A 22210-nucleotide genomic window follows, 5' to 3' on the forward strand; every position below is an offset into this window, starting at 1 on the left:
TCCTCTGAGCACTAGATCCCAAAATTCAGCATGGCACACGTACTAGGATATCTCTAAGGTACCTCCACATGTCTGAGATGAGCCTGTGATTTTCACCCCCAAACTGGTTCTTTCCAGAGTGCCCCATTTCCATGAATAAACTGCCTTCTCTTCTGAAGGCCAGGAACCAAGAAGTATCTGCAGAACCTCATGCCTCCTCCGTCCCACAAGATTCCAATCACCATCAACAGTCCCACCCGAGACTTGGACAAGACGTCTGCCTGGCCCAAGCTGCACAGGGCCCTGGTCCGGCCCTCATTGGGCCTGCCCATCTACTCGGGGCCAGGAGATGCCCACCCACCTAGATCAAACTCTAGATAGCTGTGACCCCAGCCTAAATGTCCCCAAGACCACCCCCCAAGTCCATCCTCCATAGGATGAGCCCACTGCTGGTGTGAGCACCCCCCTGCCCAAGGCACAGCCAGCGGAAGCTCTGTGCAGGGGGCGTGGCTGGGGCTGCTGCACGGGGTTGGCATATCCACGGGGCGGGGCGGGGGCAGCAAGGCCTCTTTCTGTTTGCTATGAAGCTGGGGGTGGAGAGGAAGAGGGCCAGGAGTCTGAGTTTGCAGTTCAAATCTGGCCTTCCAAGTTGTTGTGAGAGTGTATTTGTCAAAGCAGGAAGACCGAACACATTTTATTTAACATTTTGCCTGCTTGATTTATAGTTTTCCACCATTTGGACACACGGTGTGTTGGCCTCAATGTGTACCCTCCCTCCGACAAAAACGGCCATCACAGTCTGATCACCAAAACACCAGCTCTGCCCTACAAAGCATGTCTTGATCTTGATGGAACTCTGGCCCCCACCCCAGCCCCCGGGCCTGTCATCAGGGTCACTTCCTGTCTGGATCCTAGAGAGACCCCCACCCCCACCCAGCCGTTCTTCAGGGAGGTTGTGAAAATGCAAATCCGACTTCATTGCCTTAGGATGGAAATGGGCACGCCCCTCCAGCTTCACCCTCCAGTCTCTGCTGCTCTTGGTCCTCCCGCTGCACCCCCACCCCAAGTCCTCTGACTGAGGCTCCACAGGGCCTTTGCACCAGCTGTCCCATCGGTCAGGAAAGTTCAGCTGATGCCTGCTTTAAACCCATTCGGGGCCCACCTCTCTGTCTTTCACCGAGTCCCAGACTCAGATCCCTCTGTGACCAGCTCATGGGCCACACAGCTAGGCGCATCAGCCTGTTCATTAGGGCCTGCTGATGAGTACCTGACTCCTCCACTCTGGGCCGCTCCTCTGGCAGGCCCCCCTGCCCCCCTTCACCCCTGTCCAGGTTCATCACTCACCACCACGCTTCTCTGTCCTGGCCACACTGGCCTTTCTGTTCTTCCACAACTTGAGCGCCTTTCTTGAGCCTCGGCAGGTGCGGCTCCTCTCTTGGAATGCGCTCGTGCTCACCCCCAGTGGGCCTCACCTGCTTCAACATCAATGTCACCACCTCCCCAGGCCTTCCCGGGCAACCCATCTAAAACAGCACCCATCCAGCCCAGCTTGATGCCACCCCCTGGGAGCCGCTCGGGAGGCTGGGGGGGTTAGGATCTCTCTGTTAACACTCCTCCTGAAATGCATGGCGGCTCATGACTCAGGGGTGAGTCCTGCGTGCTTGCCCAGAGAGCGCCCCCAGCGCCTGGGCCCCACAGGATGTGCTCCCTGAGCCCGAGGCTCTCAAGCTTCCTCTGCAGGCAGAACCCTTTGTCCCTCCGTAATCTTTCTACAGTGACCCCAGGGACAAAGAAATGCCCGGCACTTCCGTTTATTAGCTCATTAGGATCAAACAACCTGAAAAGTATTTATGGGAAAACAGTGTGGCACTTTCTTAAAAAGTGAAGCATAAAATGGCCACATGACCCAGCAATTTCACTTAGGTGTCTACCCAGAAGAAGTGAAAACAGGAATTCAAACAAAAATATGTACACAAGCGTTCCTAGCAGCATTATTCACAAGAGCAAAAGGTTGAAACAGCCCAAGTGTCCCTCAGTGGACAAATGGGTGAGAGCATGTGGTAAACACACACAGTGGGAGGAAGGGGGCTGTCACCCTCAAGTGCATGGGTGTGTCCCTCAAAGCCTTTTATTTCCCAGGTGAGCACAGCCTGGAGCTGATAGCTGGAGATAAAGCTCTGCTCTGGGCTATAAAGATCAGGACCAGATCTTGTGTCAGTAATGGTGATCTTAGTGGCAAAGCAGGGACTGGACCCATCTTTTTTTTTTTTTTTTTAATGTTTTTTTTATTTATTTACTTGAGAGAGAGAGAGACAGAGATAGCTAGAGAGAGAAACGAGCTGGGAGGAGAGGGAGTAGCAGGCTCCCCGCTAAGCAGGGAGCCCGATGCGGGGCTCGATCCCAGGACCCTGGGATCATGACCTGAGCCGAAGGCAGACGCTTAACCGACTGAGCCACCCAGGCGCCCCGGGGACCGGACCCATCTTATCAACGGCTGGTGAGAGGCCCAGGGGAGTCCAGAAACCCAGCCAAATGGTCCTTTCCAGCAGCTGAATGCCTATTTTTTTTTTTTTTTTTTTTAGATTTTTATTTATTTGACAGAGAGAGACACAGCGAGAGAGGGAACACAAGCAGGGGGAGTAGGAGAGGGAGAAGCAGGCTTCCCGCAGAGCAGGGAGCCCGATGCGGGGCTCGATCCCAGGACCCTGGGATCATGACCTGAGCCAAAGGCAGACGCTTAACGACTGAGCCACCCAGGCGCCCCTGAATGCCTATTTTGAGCAGTTGCCCAAAGGCAGGGCTGACTTCAAAAAGCAGGTTAGCAGACCCCAGCAACAGAGTGGGATCGGAAAGTGACCCGCAGCCAACATGTAGGGGAGACCTGTCCAGTTAAACCACGGCCGGGAAGAGCTGGTGGGCCTCCCTTGCTGAACTCACAGCCCTGGGGGTGAGGTGGTCACGGAGATAAACCAGGCGGACCTGGAGGGAAGGGTGCAGCTGGGCAGGGCCTACCTGTGGGGCCCAAGGCCCTAGGTGGTGGGGCCCGTGGGGAATCGAGCACAGAGACTGGGCCCCCAGTGGCCCCCAGACCAATTCCTGGACCCAGGGGACAGGGGACAGACAACTGAAAAAAATGGGGCAGCAACAATGACCAGAACGTTTCACTCACTCCTTGAGGGGAGCACTCCACATTTTGTCAGGACCTCTTAAAGCTGTGAGTTGCCCATGGGGTCTTCAGAGCTGTATCAGGGATCTTGGCAGCCCAACCAAGCAGACAAGTCTGGAGAGACCCGACCACAGAGGTAAGGAAAATGCCTTGTCAGGTGCATGGCCCAAACCCCAAGACTCTCCCACAACCCCCGGGAGTGGCAGGGGCAGAACTTGGGGGCTGGGTGCCCACAGGACCTGGTGAGACCCACTCTTTGGGGCTGAACTGTGTCCCCCCGCCCCCGAAGACATGTTGTATTTCTAAACTCCAGTACCTATGGAGGTGACATTATGGGTTTTTTTTTTAAGATTTTGTTTATTTATTTGAGAGAGAGAAGGCATGAGCGGGAGAGGGGAGGGGGAGGGGCAGAGGGAGAAGCAGACTCCCGGCTGAGCAGGGAGCCCAACATGGGGCTCAGTCCCAGGACCCCGGGATCATGACGTGAGCCAAAGGCAGACGCTTAACTGACTGAGCCACCCAGGCGCCCCTAAGGATCCTTATTTTGTCCAAAAACAGGAGATTAGACTAAATTTCCCTGTGTGCACTCTGGGCTGACTGTAGCTGGTCAATAAGTCGTCTGGGGGGTGGTCTGTGATGGTTAATTTTACATGTCAACTTGACTGGCCCGCAGGGTGCCCAGATATTTGGCCAGACGTTCTGGGTGTGTCTGTGAGGTGTTTTAAATAAGACTAACATTGGAATCAGTGGACGGAGGAGAGCAGATTACCGTCCCCAGTAATGTGGGTGAGCCTCGTCCAATCAGTTGAAGGCCTGAATGGAAGTAAGAGCCTTCCTCCTGCCTGATGGCCTTTGAACTGAAACATCAGCTCTCCCAGGGGCTCGAGCTTGCCTAATCACCTGCAGATCTTGGGGCTTGTGAACCTCCCAAATCGTGTCAGCCCGTTCCTGAAGATAAATCTCTGTATGTGTAAGACAGGACCCATGGTTTCTGCTCCTCAGGCAGGGCCTTAAAGGTTCTTGTTTAACAATCCTGTTTGCTAAAGCCAGGCCCGTCTTCTTCTTGGCACAAACGGTAGACTCACGTTTTTGCAGACTGTGTCGTATTTTCTATTTTTTTTTTTTTTAAAGATTTATTTATTAGAGAGAGAGAGCAGGGGCAGGGGCAGAGGGAGAGGCAGGAGCCCAAGCAGACTCCTGGCCGAGTGTGGAGCCCGATGCGGGGCTCGATCTCATGACTCTGAGATCACGACCTGAGTCAAAAGCAAGAGTCAGACGCTTAATGGACTGAGCCACCCAGGTGCTCCCTATTTTTTTTTTTTTTTTAAAGCCATTTCTAAGCCACTGCGGGGAAGCTTGATGCTACTGTTCAAGGTCAGTGAAATGAGCAGTCAGGGCAGGAGACTTCACTTGTCCGGACAGGTCCTCCGACAAAAAGAGGTAGAGAAGTCAGGTGCTCTCTTTCTGCAGCTGAGCCGGCTGTATTGAAAGGATCCTAAAACAGGCGTCTGAAGGTTGGCCGGCCTCCTGGCTCCGCTCGCCACTGCGGAGGGCTGAGCTTGCCCACCGCCCGGGCCCAGGCTGGGGCTGCGCCCCCTCCTCGTCCACCGTGAGTCACGCCCACCCCAGGGCCGCGAGCCCTGCACGTGTGCCTCTGCCAATGGGGTCTCTCCTATCGCGGCTGCTGATCAGACATCCCCAGCCAAGACTCTTCTCCCCAAGACATCTATTTGGAAAGGAATGCTCCTCGGGTACTGTTTCTCACACACACCCTGGTGGCTTTGCCAAATTCTCAAGGGAGCGTTTCCACAAGGTGGCCATCTGCCATCTGTGGACCGAGCGTGGGAACTGCAGCTGTGGGGCGGGGGAATCAGGAGGGCCCCACCGGGGAGCCAGCCCGACTCCCAGGAACACACTCTTTCATTCAGTCAACAAATATTTGTGGTGCACCTGCTGTGGGCCGGGCGCTGCTGTCGGGATGAGGGGGCCGTGGGCTGCCTCTGCCCTCCTGGGTCTCTCAGTCCAGGTCTCAGTGAAATCCCAGGCATCCAGCCTGAAGGAGGCAGCAATGTGAGCTAACCGTGGCCTTCCAGCCCCGCCCCGCCACCTCCCAGCGGCGCCCCAGGCTCTCTTGCCTCAGTTTCTCCCTCTGTAGAATGAGAAGATGACACCAGGGTCCCTCCCTCACAGAACTGGGGGATTAATAAATGAATGTGTCCCCAGAATAGGGCATGTCCTGTGCCCTGCACCACTGTGGCCTCTGACCTCTTCCCTCCTGGATGGGCTTTCGGGGATGCCCTGCAACCGCGCCACCTTCCACTCATCCCATAAAAGTGGGCACATAGAATAACATCAAATTATAGTCAAGGAAAGAGCAAGTTGCAGCCATTTCCATAATGAGACCCATTTCTGTTAAAATATCATACACTTTGTAAAAGCAAAAGATCAGAAGCCACCCAGAGCCCCATCAGTGGGTGATGTTCCCTCATCCACACAGGGAAGTACTGCGCCGTCTCCAAGAGGGGGCAGGGCAGTCTCGGTACCCGGCTCTGGAGTGATGGCAGAGATCTCTGTGAACAGAGCAAGCGGAGGGAAGCGTGAGATGTGCATTACCGTTGATCCAAGACTGGCGCGAAACAGAAAGACAGCCAGCCATCTATCATCTCTCTCTATATATATATATATCTACCTACCTATCAACTATCTATTTACTCTCTCTCATCTATCTTCTGTCTATGAATCTATCACCTCTTAATCTGCTTCTATTTTAAAAAATAAGCAGGGGGAGAATCCATAAGCATTTTCGGAGGATGCCCATTTTTGGAGGGCGTGGGATGGAGACACAACTTCTTTGTATACACCTCGTCTTACAGATTGGACTTGGGACCCAATAAATAGCTCCCATGCTTATGAAACAAAATTAACTTTTAAAAAGCAAAAATATACCAGATATGTCAAAGGCATATCAAGATATATCAAAAATAAGATAAGAGGAACCAAGTGTGTATCCATGCGGTGGGTGGCCTGACCAGCTGGCGGAGCTGCTCCAAGTCGGGTGAGGTGTGGGGATGAGAAAGTTCTTCGAAGAAAAAGCACGACAAAGACAAAAGAACTCCGAAAAAGAAAGAACCACCTTGGACCTTTCCCAGTAGTCATGCTGTGGGTGTTATTAGTCGGGGCTGGTGTGTCAAGGGAGAAAGCAAACGTGATGCCTAAACTCTATCATCACCTGTGTCATGGGGAACGGAGATGTTAAGGAGCCCTGAGTTTGCAAGGGAAATAGCACAGAATAATAAGCAAAATTAATAAAAAAAAATGATCATGCCAATATGCTTTGAATTGGGCCAATTATCCATCGTAATGGGAGTTATGTTTCTGGGGGGGTGGTTCCCCCAGCAGAACTGTTCTCTCTTCCTCCTCTGCACCTCCTGCCAACTCATTTTATATAAACAGGAAACTCCCATTCCTACCAAAATGAGCTGCATTGTGTTTCGTGGAGTGAGCCTTTAGGCCCTTCTAAGAACAAAAGGTGAAAGAGGTTATTCAGGGTTCCCTTACCATTTCTCCCCACCTGCTCAGTTACTTCCATCCAGAAGCAATGGGGGGATTGTTGTATTTTATTTTTCCCTATTAATTTTAGAGCTCAGAGAAAACATATTCACGTTTCTATAATAATCTGTCATTTAAAAGTTACGAGGCAGCAGTGGGTCCGAGTTACTTGTGCAACTATGTGGAGTGTTAAATCTGCGGAAATCAAGGTTTGCCTGCCCTCTGTAGCCGGTTCCCGTTCTGACTCCGGGTCGGAAGGTCTGGAAGGTGTGGGCGGCACAAACACACCCCTCCCGTCCCAGGAGACGGGCCGTGCAACGTCCAGACATGCTCTCCGATGGAAGCACGCGAGGTTCTGCAGCTGGACGGAGCTCAGAAGAAAGCGCCTTGAATTATGGAATCTTTAAATTATTTTCAAACACAGCCCTGCTTTATGATGACTGATTTCATGGGTACTTTAAAGCGTAAACAAATGGTGCATAAATTAAATGCTCATTTTTGAATTTGTTGAGAGAAAAGTCAAGATTGATTTTTCATGAAAATGGCTCAAATGTGAAACCTATCTCGTCGGAAGCAGGAGGAGATCAAAGGAACGACTGTAGAATGCATGAAAAAAACTAACTTTCGTAAAACTTTATCTGTGGACAGCCTCCCTCTTAAGGTCGGATGGACTTTACCCTGTGTGTGCACACGCGTGTGTGCATGTGTGCGTGTGCACGTGAGCGTGTGTGTGTAAGTGTGTACATGTGTGCGTGTGTGTGCAAGCCTGAGCCAGAGTCTCCCCACTCAGCCACACCAGACCCCCAGCCCAGAATGCAGCCAGGAGAACCCCACACACAGAAGCCCCTCACAGTCCACATCCAGCATCTGGGGTCCTCTGGGGAAGTGACTGCCGAAGCACATGGGGCCTCTAGCTTTCCTGTTCCCAAAGAACCTTCGGGACTGCCAGAGATTTGGGGAGCACGTCCAGTGTGGGACGGAGAAAGCCACGAGGACAGCGGAAGCTGGGAGGACACAGTGCAGGTCCAGGCCGGAGGGCGGGGGTGCTGACGACAGGAGACCGGCGACCCCAGGGGAGTTCGAACACAGTGGTGGGAAGAAAGAGGACCCAAACGCCAGAAAGAACTCGAACTAAAACATTTTCAAGGCCAAGGCAGTATTCTGGAGAGTACAGCAAGAGGCCAAGGGGTAAGCCGTGAAGGAGACGCAGAGTAGGTCAGCACAAGTCTGACACCCAACTAGGAGGAACCCCAGAGGGCGAGCAAGGAAGACGGACACGGGGAACCGTCAAGGGAAGAGCGCCCGGCAGTTCCTGACCGACAGGGTCCCGAGCCCCTCAGGACCCACGGTGTGTGTGTCCGTCTGTAGAGTGAGGACCAGAGAGAGGAGATGGGGAAGATGAGGCGGCACAGCACCCCGTCTTCCCATGCCCTCGCCTCCCACACGCCCTGGGGCGCCCGCTCTCGGGCACCCCGATGATGTGCTTGCATCTCCCTCGGGCAAACACCGAGCCACGGTGCTAAACTGCAGGGGGCATGCACAAGTCACCCCGAGACAGTCACGCAAGCCCAGGCTTTCTGATCTCCCAGGGATGCTTGACGTAGATCTACGCACACACGTGTATACATGTACACACGGGCGCACACCCACCCCCACGTGCACACACAGACGCACACACATACACACACCGGCGCACACCCACCCACACGTGCACACACCCACGCACACACATACACACACACCGGCGCACACCCACCCACACATGCACACACATGTACACACACACACTGGCGCACACCCACCCACACGTGCGCGCACACACACACATACACACACACACACCGGCGCACACCCACCCACATGCATACACACAGAGGTACATGCATGCATGTGTGTATATATACATACATACGTATACATATAAAATAATTGCCTTTTAACAAAATTAACACACTTCATTTTCAGAGCAATTTTAGGTTTTTGTTTTGATGTTTTAGAAAAATCACACAGAGGAGTGCCTGGGTGGCTCAGTCGTTAAGCGTCTGCCTTCGGCTCAGGTCATGATCACAGGTCCTGGGATCGAGCCCTGCATTGGGCTCCCTGCTGCGCAGGAAGCCTGCTTCTCCCTCTCCCACTCCCCCTGCTTGTGTTCCCTCTCTTGCTGTGTCTCTGTCAAATAAATAAATAAAATCTTTAAAAAAAAAAAAAAAAAAGAAAAATCACACAGAAAGCACAGAATTCCCATGTACCCTCTGTCCCTGCCTCCCTACCCGCCTCCCCCCCCCAGCTTCCTTCATTACTGGCATCTGGTGTTAATGTAGTACTTTATTACCATTTATGAAGCAATATTGATAAATGATCGTTAACTAATAATTTTTAATGAATGTTTAGCTAAACATTTTATTTATTTATTTTTAAAGATTTTATTTATTTGACAGAGAGAGAGAGGCAGAGGGAGAGGGAGAAGCAGGCTTCCCACTGAGCAGGGAGCCCGATGTAGGACTCGATCCCAGGACCCGGGATCATGACCTGAGCCGAAGGCAGACGCTCAACCGACTGAGCCACCCAGGTGCCCCTTAACTAAACATTTTAAATATGTGATTGACTTTTTAAAAGGCTCTCATTTTTCCACACTTGTAGATCAATGTTGAAATACTTTCACTTTCTGAGGAGAGAATTTTCCCGCAACTAGCAAGTGTCCACGGGCAAGTGCAGGAAAGGGGAGAGGCGCACCTAGGAGAGGGAGGCTTGGTCCCCACTGCCGGGGCCGGCGCCCGGGGAGCTGGGCGGCCAGGTGAACACGAGCCCGGGAGCTGGGACACGGGCCCGAGGTAGAGACCCAGGACGTGGGCCCTGTCCTCAGGCCCTGCTTGCAGATTCTCTGGGCTCTGTTACGTAAAAACCCACCTATTTACTTTCCTGCACGATAGTGAGAAGACTCGTCCCACATGGGCACTCCGCAGCCTGGCCACCAGTCTCCTGAACCACAGCCTGGCAGGTGCCCTGTCTTCTGACCTGCCCTTGACGCTCCCCGGTTATCACAGAAACCACAGCTGAAGGGCCGCTCATCTCAGAGACGAGACGCACAAACCATACTGCACGCTGGGCACCGGGCTCCAACCACGAATGAAAAAGAAATCAAGGGAAGCATTAAAACAGTACAGTTTTTCTAACTTTGATTTGCAAAACAAAAGCTCTGTAAGCAACCACTATGACATTTGTATTACTTATTAAAAAGCCTACTTTAACGGTGCCTGGGGAGCTCAGTGGGGTTAAGTGTCCGACTCTTGGTTTCGGCTCAAGTCATGATCTCAGCGTCATGGGATCGAGCCCCGCCTTGGGCTCTGTGCTCAGCATGGAGTCTGTTTGACCTTCTCCCTCTGCTCCTTCCCCCCCCCCCCCCCCCCGCCCATGCTCCCTCTCCTATTTACTTATTTATTTGACAGAGAGAGACAGCAAGAGCAGGAACACAAGCAGGGGGAGTGGGAGAGGGAGAAGCAGGCTTCCCGCTGAGCAGGGAGCCCGATGCGGGGCTCGATCCCAGAACCCTGGGATCATGACCTGAGCCGAAGGCAGATGCTTAACGACTGAACCACCCAGGCGCCCCTAAAATATTTTTTTAAAAAGCCCACTTTAGGGGCTCCTGGATGGCTCAGTTGGTTAAGCATCTGCCTTCAGCTCGGGTCATGACCCTGGGGTCCTGGGACTGAGCCCCACGTCGGCCTCCCTGCTCAGCGGGGAGCCTACTTCTCCTTCTACTTCTGACTGCCGCTCCCCCTGCTTGTGCTCTCTGTCAAATGAATAAATAAAACCTTTTAAAAAATCTTAAAAAAAATTAAAAAGCCTACTTCAGCATCAAAGATTTTTAAAGTAATGTCTACTGTCTTGAATAAATGTACGTATCCTGTTTCCGATGAACTCTAATTACTTGCCGGGTACTTCTGGCATATTTTAAAGCCGTTCTTTTAAATATTTTAGCCTCCAGCCCAGATGGGCCTGTACTTCCAGGACTGACTCTCCAACAATATGCAGGGGTGAGTGATGTGGCCCCTCTGGAGGGTTCCTCATTCCTTCCTTCCGTGGACCGAGGGAAGGCCAGAAGCAGAACGGAAGGGGCTCTCCCAGGCAAGTCCCCAGCACAGGGAGAACGGAGCACCCCACACAGCAGATGGGCACAAAGCATTGCAAACAGCCATTGGGCAGACATAGGAATTGAGAGAGAGAGAGAGAGTAATTGCTGTGCAAACCATACATGTTTCTACGCTGAACTACTCAGCATCCAATCATGGGCCGCGAGCCAAGGAACAGCACAATAAAAGCCCTCATTACAGGGAAATTCAGGATAGAGAGTCACTGTCGTTGTTTTAAAAAATTAAGTGTTCACTTTCTCTGGGGATTCATCTTAGTAATTCTTTCCATGGCTTGGGCAGACTCTAATTTTTTTTTTTTTTTTTTTTTTTTTTAAGATTTTATTTATTTATTCATGAGAGACAGAGAGAGAGAGAGAAGCAGGCTCCCAAGGAGCAGGGAGCCCGATGTGGGACTCGATCCCAGGACCCTGGGATCATGACCTGAGCCGAAGGCAGACGCTTAACCATCTGAGCCACCCAGGCGTTGGGCAGACTCTAATTAATCATATTTTAAAATCTGACTTCTTAGCATCTTCAGAGTGGACTATTCTAGTCTCGTTGTATTCAGTCTGAAAATCCCCACAAAGCTGATCTGTGCTTCTAGGAAAAGTACAAAGAACCCTATCTCACCATGTGTTCTCTCCTGGCTCCCCGGGGTCCTTCACTGGCAAAGTGTTCGCTCCACAAACACACACTCTAAAATTCCACCTGAACGCATCACGGAAGTATAACTTAACAAAAGATTTTAAAAAGGCTAGCATTCACACGTTTCCCTGAAAATCGACGTGACATAGAAGTATCAGTGAGGGTCACATAGAACCAGGAGGTTTAGCACAGATAGAAATGCTGCAGATTCAGATTCAGATAAAATAGCGCCGCAGGGGCTTTGTCACTAGAACTTGTGACTAGATCTCGGGGTCGTGAGCTTGAGCCCCGTGCTGGGTGTAGAGCTTTCAAAAATAAATAAATAAATAAATAAACTTTAAAAAATAATAATAGACCAACAAACTTACACTAGCTTTAAAAAAATAAAATAACATTACAATTAAAAATAACAATTAAAAATTTGTTTGAATATAGATTTGCAATAATAAATCAGCAGACCTAAATATTTCAGAAGGCGTTTCTACCTGTACTCTAATTTACTCATGTTTAACACTCATTTGCAAAGACAAACTCAATGAATATTTACAAATCTATTTTAAAATGCTCATCGAGGGGCTGGCTCAGTCCATAGAGGACGGGACTCTTCATCTTGGGGTCATGAGTTCAAGCCCCACATTGGGCATAGAGATACTTAAAGTACATAAATGAATAAAATAAGTTTTGGAAAAAAAAAATGCTAGCCAAAAATCTTGGAACTTGAGTTGAATTTGTGAATGTGTGTGTGTGTGTGTTTGAGAGACTGCATGGAAGAAAATGTTTTATTTCAACTGACATTTCCCACGAGAAAAGCTGCTGTGAACAGGGCCTCGAATTTGGAAAGCATCATTAGGCCAACAGCAGATTTTATCATGGGTCATGCGAGCCCAGCCATGTGCTGCCTGATCTTAGAATGCGCCAACATGCGTGCTTCCCATTTGGAAGTGGAGTGGTCAAGGATCAAGCACCTTCTGACCATTTTAATTCATCACAGACGTCCGGGACCTAAGTGGTTTGTAAGTGCACGAGGCGGGGGCCTTTGGCTCCCCACATCAGTACAAAATTAGGGAGGTTCCTAGAAATTAGAAGAGGGTGAAATTCTCCCCTTGCTCCTGTCCCCGGACAGCAGGATCACCCCGATTCCGCACATCGTCTGAGGGCGTCCCGAATCTGTCAAGCCCAAAAAAGTCTGTGTCACCCAAAATTATAAGCTAGGAAGACGAATACCTTTAAAGGTACTTTAGCTTTCTGGTCAATGGCTTTCCTTAAGCTTGCACCCGACGAAGCTATTTGTTGGATGGATATCCAAAAGTACATGCACTTGACTTCTCGAGAAAAAAAGAAGACCAATTCCTTTAAACGAATAAAAACAGTAACTACAATAAAATATGCCATTCTCTCTTAAAAACTCTAAACATTTCTAAAACTTCCCATTTCTGAGCTTCCATTCCCCCCACCCCCGGAATCTTAACAGCAAGTAATGCATTTTCTAGACCTTTCTTAAGAGAACTTCAAATCAAAATATAATTAACGTGGAAAAGAACTCCTACCAGACTGGCACACAGTGTTTTCCCAGGGGCAGCTGGGAGGAAGGCAAGTCTGTGAATGTGGCCTACTGGGGCTCCCCCTAGCACCAGCGTCCCATCTCCTCCCCTCACCCCCGCCTCCTCTGCCTTCCCAGGCTGACCCTTCCCTGTAGAGTGATGACGTGATGCTGACGTCACAGCCTTGCCCATTCAGTTCAGAAGTTACTCAAGGCCTACTGCACCTCCACGGTTAATTAGGAATTACCTGCCAGTCTGTCCAGAGCAGCTGTGCGTGCTCTACACCCAGTCATGCCCTGCCTTCAGATTCGAAAGGGAGTGCCGATTTGCAGCACAGCACCGTGACTCAGGAACCTTCAAAACGTCAGACTTCGAATGTCCTAATTAAATCCGGACCACAGAAAAAATATTTTGCAAGGGTATTTCATTTGTTAACAAGAAAAAAAAAAAAAAAGCAATTGATTTTACCGTGTTCTGGAATCTATTGTTTCTCGAGATCAAAAACTTAACCATTTTTGAAAACATTCCTGGACAAGAGGGACAAGCCGAACGTTCTCCTGAGGGCGTGTTTCCCACCCTAAAGACACGTCCTGTGTATTATAAAAAGAGCTCCTTCAACTGGGTGATGATTTCCTGGCTGTGAGTGAGGTACCATTACTCTTTGCAAGGCATTCTAAAAGCGAAGGAAAGATTGGTAACGTAAGCAGCGTTTACACGTGCACGGCAAGGGGAAGGGAAGACAGAGCACCACACAAGCTAGAGAGCCCGGGAAGCTTCGTGTCCCCCCCAGCGTCATGGGACAGTAATGAACTTAGTCTCTTCACAAACTTAATATCTGAAGTTTGTAAAACGCATTCAGCTTTGATGTAAGCACAATGCTTTGGATGCCGGATTGGTCAAAAATTTAAATTCCCCTGGGAAACTGATCAGTCAAGAAATCAAGTTCAAAGATGTATGGAGGGAGTAACATGCCTAGAAAGAAAAGCAAGCCACAGAAACGCACAATGATGAACCGTTTGTTTGCAAGAACAAGAGATGGCGTTTAGCCTGTGCAAAAACGAGCTTATTATTGGTGCACAGGATTAAAGATAGAACCTGCGGTGAGTAACAGGTAGTTTCCCCCCAGCCTTGCAGTCACATCGGGCATGAAGGTGTGGGTAAGGACTCTACATCTGAGCAATGTTCTTTGTTCAGATGTGTCGGGGCCGTTGTGCCTCTTGCCGGTGCCCACACGCAGACTCCTGCCTCCACAGTGGTTCAGACATGCTCAGTTTCCCTTCGTTGGAACACAGGCAGGTGGTGCAGACTCATCGTGGTTTTATCACCCCTGGGAAAGTGAGGATTTTAAAAACAGTATCCTCTCGGAGATGTTCTGTGATCTTTACTGCCGGAGACAGGATGCTACTCAATATATTCTAGAAGCTCTCTATGCACTTGTCACATTTAACTTAAGTGAAATGATTCAGAGTTTTTAAGTCGCCAGACTTCAACAACACGCACACAGCCCTCGTCAGGAAGACCCTTAACTACAATAAGTAAAATTTAGAGTTTACAGTCAATATTGGGAACCCCTGAAGGTTCAGAGTCGAGTCAGAGAGGAGAGCATGTCTGGAGAAAACGCAGAAGGACAAGGACCGGTTAGGGAGTTCGTTGGTGGGTTTACAAAGTGAGAGGTTTTGAGACATTAACTCTCCTCGCTCTTCTTAACCTTTAGTGAGGACAGAAGAAGACATACCCTCCATTATCCAACATGAAGGTGTTTGGGGACAGGAACACTCACATGGTTGTGTGACATTGTGAAATCTCTTCCACTTGCTTCATTAATAAAAATAAATCATGTCCAGGGTAGTTTAGCCAGATTTCTGTTCTTGGTTGGAAATCGTGGTGCCAAATCGCAGCTAAGGGCTATAAAACTTGAGCTGGTCCCAAGTTGAGGAGAAAGACGCTTGGCTCAGCCCTGAGTCACTGGAGCCAGGGATGAGCTGTCCACCAAACAGAAGTTCTCACATTTGCATTGTACACGGGAGATGCCGCGAGCCCTGGAGAGTCAGAAGTCTGCCTGTGGCTGGTGAGGAATCAGTTGAAATATTTAGGCTTTGACTCCACTTGGAGGCAGGGGTGGGGTCGGCGGTTAATTATAGCCAGAGTGGGAAAGCTCGCTTACGGGAGCCATAACCAACAGGAGCCAGTGAAGTCATTTAATATTTTTGTTGTTGTAGCCTTTTAAATTAAAAAGGAAAAAAAAATGGGTCCTAGTTTAAAAAAGAAAAGTCTCTGTACTATTAGGTATCACATTCAGATGCTGGTTATTTCGGGAGCATTCTGATAAATCCTGGTGGGATGCTCTTAGTCAGGAGTCAAGGAATGTCTGCCTAGTGCGTGTTATCTCCACCAACAGTGTTCTTTTCTTAAAAGGAATTATTTGGCCCAAGTAGGGGGCTAGCAGCTTCTCATACTACAATTTCACCAAAAGTACCGACACTGTTCTAAATACAGGGGAAGAAACCTGATTCCACAAATATGGCATTACAGATACATTAAGAAAATGGTCTAATGATATTTCACTGGCAAGGAGGTGAACCTTGTGGCTGAGAAACCCCACATCACCCCACGACGAGATGACAGCCATCTCAGAAGGTTAAGGGTGTTAAGTGAGCTCGTGTCCACAGAGCCCCTGCCCAAGCAAGGGTCAGTACAACAGGCTACTACTACTCTTGTCCTAAACTGGTCTGCTGGATATTGAAATACAATTCATTTCAGTTACATATTTTTATTGATGCTTACAAGATGTACATAAAAACTAAAAATCTAGTACACACGTTTCAGCTATTTCTAAAGAAGTAGAAAAATCCATGTGTGGGCTACCAAAAAGATAACCTGCTGCAGAGACAGATTTTTACTTGGGATCCCAAGAGACTAAGAACATGAGACATGGGTATTTTTTTTTACTATGGTCTTTATGGGAAACTTCCACTATCTTTCATTTCATCCATCTGAAGTCTCCAATAGCCTGTGACAGGGAGGATGCTAGAAAGCTGGAAGGCAGTGATCAGGATGGGTGGAGGCAGTCCAGGGAATAGGATTTTTTTTAAACCAAATCCTTTACCAGCTTATATATTTGAACACTGATATGTACCCCAGGGTCTTCAAAAATGTATTGAAACTTTAGGCATTAGACTTATATGATTGTGTCACATAAATATCTTTATTTTTTGCATTTCCATTGTGTGATCATTTACCATAACGAAGCTCTCTTGTCCGCTGGAGTCTTCCCGCTGCCCAAAGGGCTTCCTCTAGGATTGCTGGAGTGCTGATCTGCTGCACCTCACTCTTCCATCCTCTCTGCATTTGAAAAAGTCTTTCTTTAGCTACCTTTTTATTCTTTTGGAAGATATTTTTGCTGGGTATAAAATTTATGTTGACTGGGGGTGCCTGGGTGGCTCTGTCGGTTAAGCAGCCAACTCTTGGTTTTTCTGGCTCAGGTTCTGATCTCAGGGTTGTGAGATCGAGGCCCATGTTGGGCTCCATGCTCAGAGGGGAGTCTGCTTCTCCCCCTCCTCTGGTTCCCCCCACCGCGCTTATGGTCTAGCTCTCTCTCTCTCTAAAATAAATAAATCAATCTTAAAAAAACAGAATTTATGTTGAGCATTTCCTTCAATACTTCAAGGATGCTGCTTGCCTCACTTCTGGTTGGCACTATGTTGCTGAGTCGTCGGTCAACATTGCCTTTGTTCCCTGGAGTCATGTGTCTTTTTCCTCTGGAAGCTCTTAGGTTTTTTCCTTATCATTGGTCTTAAGCAGTTTTGTTATCATATGCCTTTACATGCTTTTCTTCATGATCTTGTGCTTGGGATTCATTGAGCTTCTTGAATCTGTAGGTTTATAGTTTTCCTCCAATTTGGAAAAATTAGGGTCATGATTTCTTCAGATATTTTTCCAGTCTCTCCCCTCCCCGCTCTGAGGACTCTTCAGGGACTCGAATATCCCATATACTGGGCTGCTTGAAGTTGTCCCACAGCTCACTGATGCTTGCTCAGTTTTCCCCCAAGCACCTTTTCTGCATATTTCATTTTGGATAGATTTTATTGCTGTCAGTTCACTGATCCTTTCTTCTGCCGAGTCTGACCTTCCATTAACACCATCTGGCATACTTTTCATGTCATCACTGAAGTTTTCCCTCTAGGAGTTCAATCAGATCTGTTTTTAAAAACACACCCTCCATGCCTCTAACATGAGTAATTCTCCCTCTAGCTTTTTGAACATATGGAAAACAGTTAAATTTACTCTTTTAATGTCCCTGTCTAGTAATTCTATCATTTCTGAGCTGGGTTTTATTAGTTAATTTTGCTCCTCATCATGGGTCCTATTTTCCTGATTCTTCATGGTCTGGTAATTTTTGATTGGCTGCCCTCATGAATGTTACATGGCTGGGGGATGGATATTTTTATGTTCCTATAAAAATATGCTTCAGGAGCGCCTAGGTGGCTCAGTCCATTAAGCATCTGACTTTGGCTTAGGTCATGGTCTCGGGGTCCCAGGATCAAGCCCCGTGTCGGGCTCCACCCTCAGTGGGGAATCTGCTTGCCTCTCTTCCTCTCCTTCTGCCCCTCCCCCTACTCGTGCTCCCTCTCCCTCTCTTTCTCTCAAATAAATAAAAGCTTAAAAAAAGTGCTTCGGCTTTGTTCTGGGAGTCAGGTAAGGATCTTGGAAACAGTTTGATTTTGTTTTTAAGCTTTGTTTTGCTTTTAAGCTTTCATGTTTTGCTTTTAAGCTTTGTTAGGTGGGACCAGGGCAGAGCTTAGTGCGATTTCCCATGGCATTTACACAGAATGTTTCTGAGAACTCTGCCCCAAGGGCCCCAAGTTGAGGCTTCTCACTCTGCACAGCGGGAACAGTTACCTTCTTCACATGCGTGCCCTGACAGTGCTCAGCTGAACATGTGAGGGGGATGCTCTGCTGATCTCTGGAGTACTTTTCTCTCTGTACAGCTCTCTTGTCTCCGCCTAGGAAACTCTAGCTGCTTTGGCCTTCCTGGACCGCCAGGTCCATCCCATCGGTTCAGAGACTGCTGTCCTCTGCCTGGGCTCCCTCTCGCTGCAGCCTGGAAACTCTCCCAGCTAAAAGCTGGGCAGTCACAGGGCTTGCCTTGCTGGTTTTTGATCTCTCAGGGAGCCCTGTCCTTCACTTCTGATGCCAAGGGCTCGAGTTCCCAGGTGTCATGTGTTTCGCTTGGCTTTTAGTTTCAATACAGGAGGGTAAACCCAGTCCCTAGTCCCCCTTGGCCAGAAGCAGGAGTGCTCTGATCGGGGAATTGCATGTTCAAGACCCCAGAGTTTTTTTTTCCCTTTGGCAGGACAACCAGCAGCACATGGGCCGGGGTGGTGGGGGACTGTTCTCTGAGCGACTGAAGAAGTCACTCAGGAGTCCGACAGCTTTAGCAATAAGGATATTTGCTGTTTCAAGCTGCTAAGATTTTAGGGTTGTTTGTTACTGCATCATGAAATAGCCCATTCTGACCAAACAGGGTTTTCTGAGTACTACACGAGACAGAATATATGAAGAGAACATCGTATGTGACGGATACAGAGCGTAGGAAGAATGAGGCACAGTGCTCAGTCCACAGTAAGTCCCACGAAACCACACAAACCGAATGTGAGACTACACCGCAAGGGACGGCCCTTCACTCCAAGCGTCCGTAACCTCGAATGTGAGACTTCACCGGCAAGGGACGGCCTTTCACTCCACGCGTCCGTAACCTTGGCTCGCATCTGGCTTCACTGCGCTGGGTGGACTCGGGAAAACGACAACACGATGAAGAAAACAGCACAGTCCCTTCCTTCTGGAGCTGATTGAATAGCAGGGAAGCGAGGATTGGGACAAATAACGCTCCTTGGTGAGCACTCAATGTCATCCCCAACTGGTGAGTGCTGTGCCGAAAACATACAGCTTGCTCACAGAGTGGGAAACGCTAGCTTCTGGAGGACGCAGGAAGGCTTCTCTGAGGAAGGGACATTTGAGCCGGGATCTGAAGGACAAGCAGGCATTAACCAGGTGCAGGGACCCCAGGAGGGGCGCGGCTGGAGGGAGCCTCGAGCCACAGAAAGGACCTGGTTGTGTCCAGAGAGCACTCAGAATCCACTGGAGGACACTGGACTTGGTGCATGGATGACACAAAGAAGGGCACCCTTAGAGGACCATCGAGGTGCATGGAGAACAGACTCCTGGGGACGGGAGTGGGGTGGAGGGGCTGTCGGGGGAAAGTTGGGGTGGGGAACAGTCAAGGATGTGGTGAAACCTGACGGGTCCCTAAGCACTCAGACGTAAATGTGGGACACAGGGACACGTCCAGGTTGGCTCTGGGTGATGAGATGGATGACGGGGCTGTTGGCTTACGTGGGCGCAGCGGGAGAGGGCCAGCTTTGGGGTCATAAATCCCACAGGTTAGACGCGCCGAGCTTGGTGCTGAGATGTCCAGAGATGTAGAGAGGAGCTGGTGCACTTTGCTTCAGCGAAGGATGCAGCCAGCGTCGCCCCTCCGCACCCCCCACAGCACAGGTGGGATAAGCTCCTACTGTGGCCCTGCTAATCTAGAGACAGGAAGTGTGCGGGGCTGGGCTCTCTGTGAGGACACGGGGTGGGTCTACGTCCCACCGAAGGGGATCCGTCTGTACGGAGGGATGTGGGCAGGCAAACCTGTCGGTGGGAAAGAGGAGGCTGCTCGGCTCAGAGCAGCAGGACGTGCAGTGCCAGGCTCGCGGGTGTGGTCTGCGCCCAGGGACCACGGTGCCGGCTCTCTGTCCGGGCCACCTAGGGCCACTGCTGGATTATTCTACCTGCTGCACCTGCCGCACCACCACACAAGCTCGTTCCCCCCCCGTCGTTCCAGAACCAGGGCCCCTGAATGTCGCTGCGCTCAGGTCCCCCCGTCGTACGGGAGTTGGTTTCCCGTGTGCGTGGAAAGACTATTCACAGATTGCTGTTGTTAGTTTCGGTCCCACCACGCGGCGGTTAGCGGAGCAAATTGCTTCTCGGTATCCATACTTCACAGAGAAGTCCCATGTGTCTGAGCAGCAATCCCTCTTCCTTTGAAGTGTTCTGAAAGGCTGCACAGACAGCCACGGGGTCCGGCACACACAGCAAGGGGCTCCCCCTGGGCCGGAGGGCAGATGAGAGCTGCCCCCCGAAGCTCCCGAAAATACGATTAATGGATCTAAGACAGGCTCTCATTGCTCAACTCCCTAAACGGCAGATGGCACCTTGGGCGTTTCATAACTTTACCATGACCGCTCCTAACAAATCGGAACATATAATTAAATGTTTGTCCGATAACGTAAGGGATCGTTCCAGGGCCCCTGGCCAAAGAAATGCCCTGCTTTTCGGTTCTCCCCTCTCTGGCTGCTCCAGCTTTCCCTGTCCATTCTCCCCTGATCTAAGCTTTGCAAAAAATGCCCACATGCACCTTCTTCATTGCCTTTTTTTAACCCCCTGTGAAAGCTTCTGACAGCTCAGTATGTCCGGGAACATTTCAAATGCCCCGAAGACTGTATGGGTTCCGGGCTGGGCAGGAAACACGACACAATGGGCGGGGGAGCCACAACCGTCCTCAAATGACGCCCAGTGTGTGATGACACGGGACGGGCAGTTTGGGCAGAGGGCCAGCAAGTGAAAAACACAGGTCACTGCACCTTTTATTTGTCATTATACAAACTGATGGGACACAAAACACACTCAACTTCTCAAAACAGTCTCAATGCCTTTCAAAATCCCACGGGACGTCACCGACGATGCCGTCTTGGGCTGAGAAGCCATGAGCTCTACGCCTTTGGACGCCGTGGCCGGAAAGAACGCGTAAGGTCCGTGACTCTGCCCCCCACAACCGGGATTCTCCAAGGCGGGCTCCTGTCGGGCACGGTGAGGTGGCGCCCGGCACAGGCCACGCGTCCCCCGCAAGCGCCGCTCCGGAGACCCAGTCCCCTCCTCGCCACCGTGGCCTTGGATCCAGCTCCACGAGATTCACACCGTGAAAGTGACACGGAACTACACAACTTTACAAATCCACAGGTCACGAGTAAGTTCCCGAGATATCTTAGAATAACCAACACGGACTCACAGAGCTTGGTGGCCGCTCCTATGAACATAGCTGTCCACCTGGGATCGGTCGAAAATTTAAACACTTCCCATCAGTACACAGGGATGTATGTGCAGAACAATCTACAGTCGGGGACTCTCTTCGCTGAGTGGCACTTTTTTTTTTTTTTTTTGCTCCCCAGTCCCTTGTATGCAAATTCATAGCAATGGTTTTAAGACGACAGGGACCTATTTTGCCTCCCATAGTGACCCTATTAAGACCAAGTGTGTCTACAGAAAACTCAGGAGCGAATCTGATTTTTATTCAGAGTTCTAACTGATGGTTACACGAAGGATCATTCCACTGGTGTGTGTGAAGGAACAGTGGGAGGGCACCAGGGCCACACAGCCTACACGAGGTGCTTTAAAAACATCTGATGCATCCTTACTCCAGGCACGAAAACAATGTCTTTAAAAAAATAAAATTGTGATTTAAAAGGCCTTTATTACACCGGGACGAGGAGTAAGAGATAAAGGCTAACAGAGGGTTAATCGTGTTTGTATTTTTAGTTGGTCATTCACCCTTTCTATGCTGCAAGAGCAAAAAAAAAAAAAAAATTGTCAGTGATTTTTTAAAAAAATACGTTAGGAACCTTGGTGCTCTTGATGATCCCGTGGGTACCCAGACCATTTATATTTGGAGAATGAAGACAATATTTTAGAAAATATATCACTCCTAGCCCAAGTTCATTTGATGAAACTATTGTCTATAAAGCAGTTAATTATATACATAAATAACATAAAAATAATTATCATAAATTAAAAAGTCAAATAATCTCCCACTATGAATTCGACCGCCAGGTAGGAGACAGAAGTGTGACTGAGCTGTGTCTGGAGACCCTCTTACGTACTGCGTGTGTGAGCATCTCCGTAGTTCTGAAGGCATGCATTGCACGAAACAAATTCTAGCCCTAGCCTCAGAATCTTGCTACTCGGAATAAAGTGAAGTGCTGGGAAACTTGCATTTTGCAGAATGAATCATCCTTAGCCTCACTGGCAACACAAGATTCCTCCGGCCTATGTATCCACTTCTTGACTCCTTGTCGTTCTTTCCTCCACGTGGATCTCCCAAG

This window comes from Phoca vitulina, unplaced genomic scaffold (genome assembly GCF_004348235.1).
Source record: "Phoca vitulina isolate PV1807 unplaced genomic scaffold, GSC_HSeal_1.0 scaffold68, whole genome shotgun sequence".
In the NCBI taxonomy this organism is placed as follows: Eukaryota; Metazoa; Chordata; class Mammalia; order Carnivora; family Phocidae; genus Phoca; species Phoca vitulina.